Raw genomic sequence first — 7,198 nt, forward strand, 5'->3', positions numbered from 1 at the left:
ACCCTTGTCAATGGTTTCATCTTATCCTCTCAGTGAAAATGGTCAACGCACCCTGTCACAGCACGACTATTCATCTGTCGGTTCTCAATCATGCTGGAATAGGATTTACTATCCTTTTGCGTCTGTCACTACGCCCAGCAATCGCGAGTTTGGAGCTCGTCACAGTCATTCAATCATTGAATCCTACTCGGAATACCACAGACAAGGTTTAGACCTTCCGGATTCTCTTGAATGTCACCATCATTCTAGCTTACACCACGAAGATTCTGATTAAGAAAGCTAAGAGATACTCATTCAATTCTAATGTAGAACGGAAGTGGTTGTCAGGCACGCATTCATAGGGAATGATGATGATTGTCACGTTCATCACATTCAGGTTGAAGTGCGAATGAATATCTTAGAAGCGAAATAAGATGAATTGAATAGAAAACAGTAGTATTTTGCATTAATCTTTGAGGAACAGCAGAGCTCCACACCTTAATCTATGGAGTGTAGAAACTCTACCGTTAAAAATACATAAGTGAAAGGTCCAGGCATGGCCGAATGGCCAGCCCCTCTGATCTAAGAACCAGGCGTCCAAAGATGTTCCAGAGATTCAAAGATGTCAAATACAATAGTGAAATGTCCTATTTATAATAAACTAGCTACTAGGGTTTACAGAAGTAAGTAATTGATGCATAAATCCACTTCCGGGCCCACTTGGTGTGTGCTTGGGCTGAGCTTGAGTGTTGCACGTGTAGAGGTCCTTCTTGGAGTTGAACGCCCAAACTGGCACTGGACGCCAGATTTGGGCAGAGAGCTGGAGTTGAACGCCAGTTTTCGTCATCTAAACTTGGCCAAAGTATGGACTATTATATATTTCTGGAAAGCCCTGGATGTCTACTTTCCAACGCAATTGGAAGCGCGCCATTTCGAGTTCTGTAGCTCCAGAAAATCCACTTTGAGTGCAGGGAGGTCAGAATCCAACAGCATCAGCAGTCCTTCTTCAACCTCTAAATCTGATTTTTGCTCAAGTCCCTCAATTTCAGCCAGAAAATACCTGAAATCACAGAAAAACACACAAACTCATAGTAAAGTCTAGAAATGTGAATTTAACATAAAAACTAATGAAAACATCCCTAAAAGTAACTAGATCCTACTAAAAACATACTAAAAACAATGCCAAAAAGCATATAAATTATCCGCTCATCACAACACCAAACTTAAATTGTTGCTTGTCCCCAAGCAACTGAAAATCAAATAGGATAAAAAGAAGAGAATATACTATAAATTCCAAACTATCAATGAAACATAGCTTTAATCATATGAGCGGGACTTATAGCTTTTTGCCTCTTGAATAGTTTTGGCATCTCACTTTATCCATTGAAGTTCAGAATGATTGGCATCTATAGGAACTCAGAGTTTAGATGGTGTTATTGACTCTCCTAGTTCAGTATGATGATTCTTGAACACAGCTATTTTATGAGTCTTGGCCGTGGCCCTAAGCACTTTGTTTTCCAGTATTACCACCGGATACATAAATGCCACAGACACATAACTGGGTGAACCTTTTCAGATTGTGACTCAGCTTTACTAAAGTCCCCAATTAGAGGTGTCCAGGGTTCTTAAGCACACTCTTTTTTTTTTTTTTGCTTTGGACCTTGATTTTAACCGCTCAATCTCAAGTTTTCACTTGACACCTACACGCCACAAGCACATGGTTAGGGACATCTTGGTTTAGCCACTTAGACCAGGATTTTATTCCTTTAGGCCCTCCTATCCACTGATGCTCAAAGCCTTGGGATCCTTTTTATTTGCCCTTGCCTTTTGGTTTTAAGGGTTATTGGCTTTTTGCTCTTGCCTCTTGGTTTTAAGAGCTTTTGGCTTTTTCTGCTTGCTTTTTCTTTTTCTTTCTATTTTTTTTCGCCTATTTTTTGTCTGCAAGCTTTGTTCTTTGCTGCTTTTTCTTGCTTCAAGAATAATTTTTATGATTTTTCAGATTATCAAATAACATGTCTCCTAGTCATCATTCTTTCAAGAGCCAACATATTTAACATTCTTAAACAAAAACTTCAAAAGACATATGCACTGTTCAAGCATACATTCAGAAAACAAGAAGCATTGTCACCACATCAATATAATTAAGCTAAGTTCAAGGATAAATTCGAAACTCATGTACTTCTTGTTCTTTTGAATTAAAACATTTTTCATTTAAGAGAGGTGATGGATTCATAGGACATTCATAACTTTAAGACAAAGTTACTAACTACTAATGATCATGTAATGAAGACACAAACATAGATAAGCACATAACAAAGAAAACGAAAAACAGAAGAAATAGAACAAAGAATGAATCCACCTTAGTGATGGTGGCGTTTCCTTCTTGAGGAACCAATGATGTCCTTGAGCTCTTCTATGTCTCTTCCTTGTCTTTGTTGCTCCTCCCTCATTGCTTTTTGATCTTCTCTTATTTCATGGAGCATGATGGAGTGCTCTTGATGTTCCACCCTTAATTGTCCCATATTAGAACTCAATTCTCCTAGGGAGGTGTTGATTTGCTCCCAATAGTTTTGTGGAGGAAAGTGCATTTGAGGCATCTCTGGGATCTCATAGTGATGAGCTTCATACGCCTCTTGAGCTCCATGAATGGGCTCTCTTGCTTGCTCCATATTTTTTTTAGTGATGGGCTTGTCCTCTTTAATTAGGATATCTCCCTCTATGTCAATCCCAGCCGAATTGCATAGGTGGCAAATGAGGTGAGGAAAGGCTAACCTTGCCATAGTGGAGGACTTGTCAGCCACCTTGTAGAGTTCTTGAGGTATAATCTCATGAACTTCCACCTCTTCTCCAATCATGATGCTATGGATCATGATGGCCCGGTCTATAGTAACTTCAGACCGGTTGCTAGTGGGAATGATTGAGCATTGAATGAACTCCAACCATCCTCTAGCTACAGGCTTGAGGTCCAATCTTCTTAGTTGAACCGGCTTGCCTTTGGAGTCAATCTTCCATTGAGCTCCTTCTACACATATGTCCATAAGGACTTGGTCCAACCTTTGATCAAAGTTGACTCTCCTTGTGTAGGGGCGTGCGTTCTCTTCCATGTTTGACAAGTTGAACGCCAACCTCACATTTTCTGGACTAAAATCCAAGTATTTCCCCCGAACCATTGTAACATAGTTCTTTGGATCCGGGTTCTTACTTTGATCATGGTTCTTGGTGATCCATGCATTAGCATAGAACTCTTGAACCATTAGGATGCCGACTTGTTGGATGGGATTTGTTAGAACTTCCCAACCTCTTCTTTGAATTTCATGTCGGATCTCCGGATACTCATTTCTTTTGAGTTTGAAAGGGACCTTAGGGATCACCTTCTTCTTGGCCACAACATCATAGAAGTGGTCTTGATGGGCTTTGGAGATGAATCTTTCCATCTCCTATGACTCGGATGTGGAAGCTTTTGTCTTCCCTTTCCCCTTTCTAGAGGATTCTCTGGTCTTAGGTGCCATCAATGGTAATGGAAAAACAAAAAGCTTATGCTTTTACCACACCAAACTTAGAATATTGCTCACCCTCGAGCAATAAAAGAAAGAATAGATGAAGAAGAAGAAGAAATTGAGGAGAGGGAGAGTGGGAAGTGTTTCGGCCAAGAAGGGTGTAGAGGGGTGTGTTGTGTGAATTTGATGAAGAATGGAGGGCTTTATATAGGGAAGGGAGGGGGGTTAAGGTTCGGCCATATGGGTGGTTTGGGTGGGAAATTGGTTTTGAATTTTGAAGGTAGGTGGAGTTTATGAGGTAGGTTTATGGGGAAGAGTGGATGATGGATGTGAGTGGTGAAGAGGTGATGGGGTAGAGAGATTGAGGTGATTGGTGAAGGATTTTTGGGGAAGAGTGTTTATGGGATTGTGTGAAAGAGAGTGGTGAGAAGAAGTGAGTGGAGGTAGGTGGGGATCCTGTGGGGTCCACAGATCATGAGATGATCCTGTGGGGTCCACAGATCCTGAGGTGTCAAGGATTTGCATCCCTGCACCAATTAGGCATGTAAAATGCCTTTGTACACAACTCTGGGCGTTCAGCGCCAGGTTGGTGCCCATTTTGGGCGTTCAACGCCCATTTGTTGCCATTTCTGGCGTTGAACGCCAGAACCATGCTTGTTCTGGGCGTTCAGCGCCAGGATGCTGCCCATTTTGGGCGTTCAGCGCCAGAACCATGCTCTGTTCTGGCGTTGAACGCCAGGCAGATGCTCCTCCAGGGTGTGATTTTTCTTCTGCTATTTTTGATTCCGTTTTCAATTTTTATATTTATTTTGTGACTCCACATGATCATGAACCTATAAAGACATATAACTAAGAAAAATATAGTTAGATAAATAAAAATTGGGTTGCCTCCCAACAAGCGCTTCTTTAATGTCAATAGCTTGACAGTGGGCTCTCATGGAGCCTCACAGATGTTCAGAGCATTGTTGAAACTCTCCAACACCAAACTTAGAGTTTGGATATGGGAGTTCAACACCAAACTTAGAGTTTGGTTGTGGCCTCCCAACACCAAACTTAGAGTTTGACTGTGGGGGCTTTGTTTGACTCTGCTTTGAGAGAAGCTTTTTCTGCTTCCTCTCCATGGATGCAGAGAGAGATCCTTGAGTTGTAAACACAAGGTTGTCCTTATTTAATTGAAGGATCAATTCTCCTCTGTCCACATCAATCACAGCTCTTGCTGTGGCTAGGAAAGGTCTTTCTAGGATGATGGATTCATCCTCTTCCTTTCCAGTATCCAGGACTATGAAATCAGCAGGGATGTAAAGGCCTTCAACCTTTACTAACACGTCCTCTACTTGTCCATAAGCCTGTTTTCTTGAATTGTCTGCCATCTCTAATGAGATTTTAGCAGCTTGCACCCCATAGATTCCCAGTTTCTCTATTACAGAGAGGGGCATGAGGTTTATCCCTGAACCAAGGTCACACAGAGCCTTAAAGATCATGGTGCCTATGGTACAAGGTATTATGAACTTTCCAGGATCCTGTCTCTTCTGAGGCTATGTCAGTTGATCCAGATCACTTAGTTCATTGATGAACAAGGGAGGTTCAACTTCCCAAGTATCAATGCCAAATAATTTGGCATTTAGCTTCATGATTGCACCAAGAAACTTGGCAGTTTGCTCTTCAGTAACATCCTCATTCTCTTCAGAAGAGGAATACTCATCAGAGCTCATGAATGGCATAAGGAGGTTCAATGGAATCTCTATGGTCTCCAGATGAGTCTCAGATTCCTTAGGTTCCTCAGAGGGAAACTCCTTATTGATCACTGGACGTCCCAGGAGGTCTTCCCCCTTGGGATTCACGTCCTCCTCTCCCTCTTTGGGTTTGGCCATTTTGCTTATGTCAATGGCCTTGCACTCTCCTTTTGAATTTTCTTCTGTATTGCTTGGGAGAGTACTAGGAGGGATTTTAGTGATCCTTTTACTCAGCTGGCCCACTTGTGCTTCCAGATTTCTAATGGAAGACCTTGTTTCATTCATCAAACTTACAATGGCCTTAGATAGATCAGAGACTAAGTTTGCTAAATTAGAAGTGTTTTGTTCAGAGTTCTCTATCTGTTGCTGAGTGGATGATGGAAAGGGTTTATTATTGTTAAACCTGTTTCTTCCACCATTATTGAAGCCTTGTTGAGGCTTTTGATCCTTCCATGAGAAATTTGGATGATTTCTCCATGATGAGTTATAGGTGTTTCCATAAGGTTCACCTAAGTAATTCACCTCTGCTATTGCAGGGCTCTCAGGATCATAAGCTTCTTCTTCAGAAGATGCCTCTTGAGTACTGTTGGATGCAGCTTGCATTCCATTCAGACTATGAGAAATCATATTGACTTGCTGAGTCAATATTTTGTTCTGAGCCAATATGGCATTCAGAGTATCAACCTCAAGAACTCCCTTCTTCATAGGCGTCCCATTATTCATAGGATTCCTTTCAGAAGTGTACATGAACTGGTTATTTGCAACCATGTCAATGAGTTCTTGAGCTTCTGCAGGCATTTTCTTTAGGTGAATGGATCCACCTGCAGAGGTATCCAATGACATCTTAGATAACTCAGACAGACCATCATAGAATATATCCAGGATGGTCCATTCTGAAAGCATGTCAGAAGGACACTTTTTGGTCAGTCCTTTGTATCTCTCCCAAGTTTCATAGAGGGATTCACCTTCCTTCTGTCTGAAGGTTTGAACATCCACTCTAAGCTTACTCAGCTTTTGAGGAGGAAAGAACTTGGCTAAGAAAGCCTTGACCAGCTTATCCCAAGAGTTCAGGCTGTCTTTAGGTTGAGAATCCAACCATATTCTAGCTCTGTCTCTTACAGCAAAAGGGAAAAGCATGAGCCTGTAGACTTCAGGATCTACTCCATTAGTCTTAACAGTATCACATATCTGCAAGAATTCAGTTAAGAACTGAAAAGGATCTTCAGATGGAAGTCCATGAAACTTGCAGTTCTGCTGCATCAGAGAAACTAATTGAGGTTTCAGCTCAAAGTTGTTTGCTCCAATGGCAGAAATGGAGATGCTTCTTCCATGTAAATTGGAATTAGGTGCAGTAAAGTCACCAAGCATTCTCCTTGCATTATTATTATTTTCGGCTGCCATCTCCTCTTCCTGTTCGAAAATTTCTGACAGGTTATCTCTGGATTGTTGTAATTTAGCTTCTCTTAATTTTCTCTTCAGAGTCCTTTCAGGTTCTGGATCTGCTTCAACAAGAATGTTCTTGTCCTTGCTCCTGCTCATATGACAAAGAAGAGGGCACAGAAAAATAATAATAATAGAGATCCTTTATACCACAGTATAGGGATCCCTTTGTGAGTGGAAGAAAAGAGGGAGACAAAGAATGTGATGTAAAGAAAGAAACACAACTGTGAGGAGGGCAGAGATGTGAGATGAGATGTTAGTAAATGAATAAATAAATAGAATAAGATGGGAGAGGGAGAATTTTCGAAAATAATTTTTGAAAAAGAGTTAGTGATTTTCAAAAATAGTTTTTGAAAAAGGTTAGTATTTTTTTCGAAAAATTTTAAAATCAAAAATAAAAATAGTTAGTTAATAAAAAAGAAATTTTTGAAAAAGAGGGAAGATATTTTCAAAAATTAGAGAGAGAGAGTTAGTTAGGTAGTTTTGAAAAAGTTAAGGAGCAAACAAAAAGTTAGTTAGTTAGTTGAAACAAATTTTGAAAAGATAAGA

General features: G+C 40.5%; 1 non-coding gene across 1 annotated transcript; it reads left to right on the forward strand.

Annotated features, from left to right (window-relative positions):
* Window positions 1-6,106: 6,106 nt before the first annotated feature.
* LOC112773475 (small nucleolar RNA R71) lies at window positions 6,107-6,214 on the forward strand. Its single transcript, XR_003188023.1, has one exon. It is a non-coding gene; the product is annotated as a small nucleolar RNA R71 (small nucleolar RNA).
* Window positions 6,215-7,198: the final 984 nt, after the last annotated feature.

This window comes from Arachis hypogaea, chromosome 18 (genome assembly GCF_003086295.3).
Source record: "Arachis hypogaea cultivar Tifrunner chromosome 18, arahy.Tifrunner.gnm2.J5K5, whole genome shotgun sequence".
Classification (NCBI taxonomy): domain Eukaryota; kingdom Viridiplantae; phylum Streptophyta; class Magnoliopsida; order Fabales; family Fabaceae; genus Arachis; species Arachis hypogaea.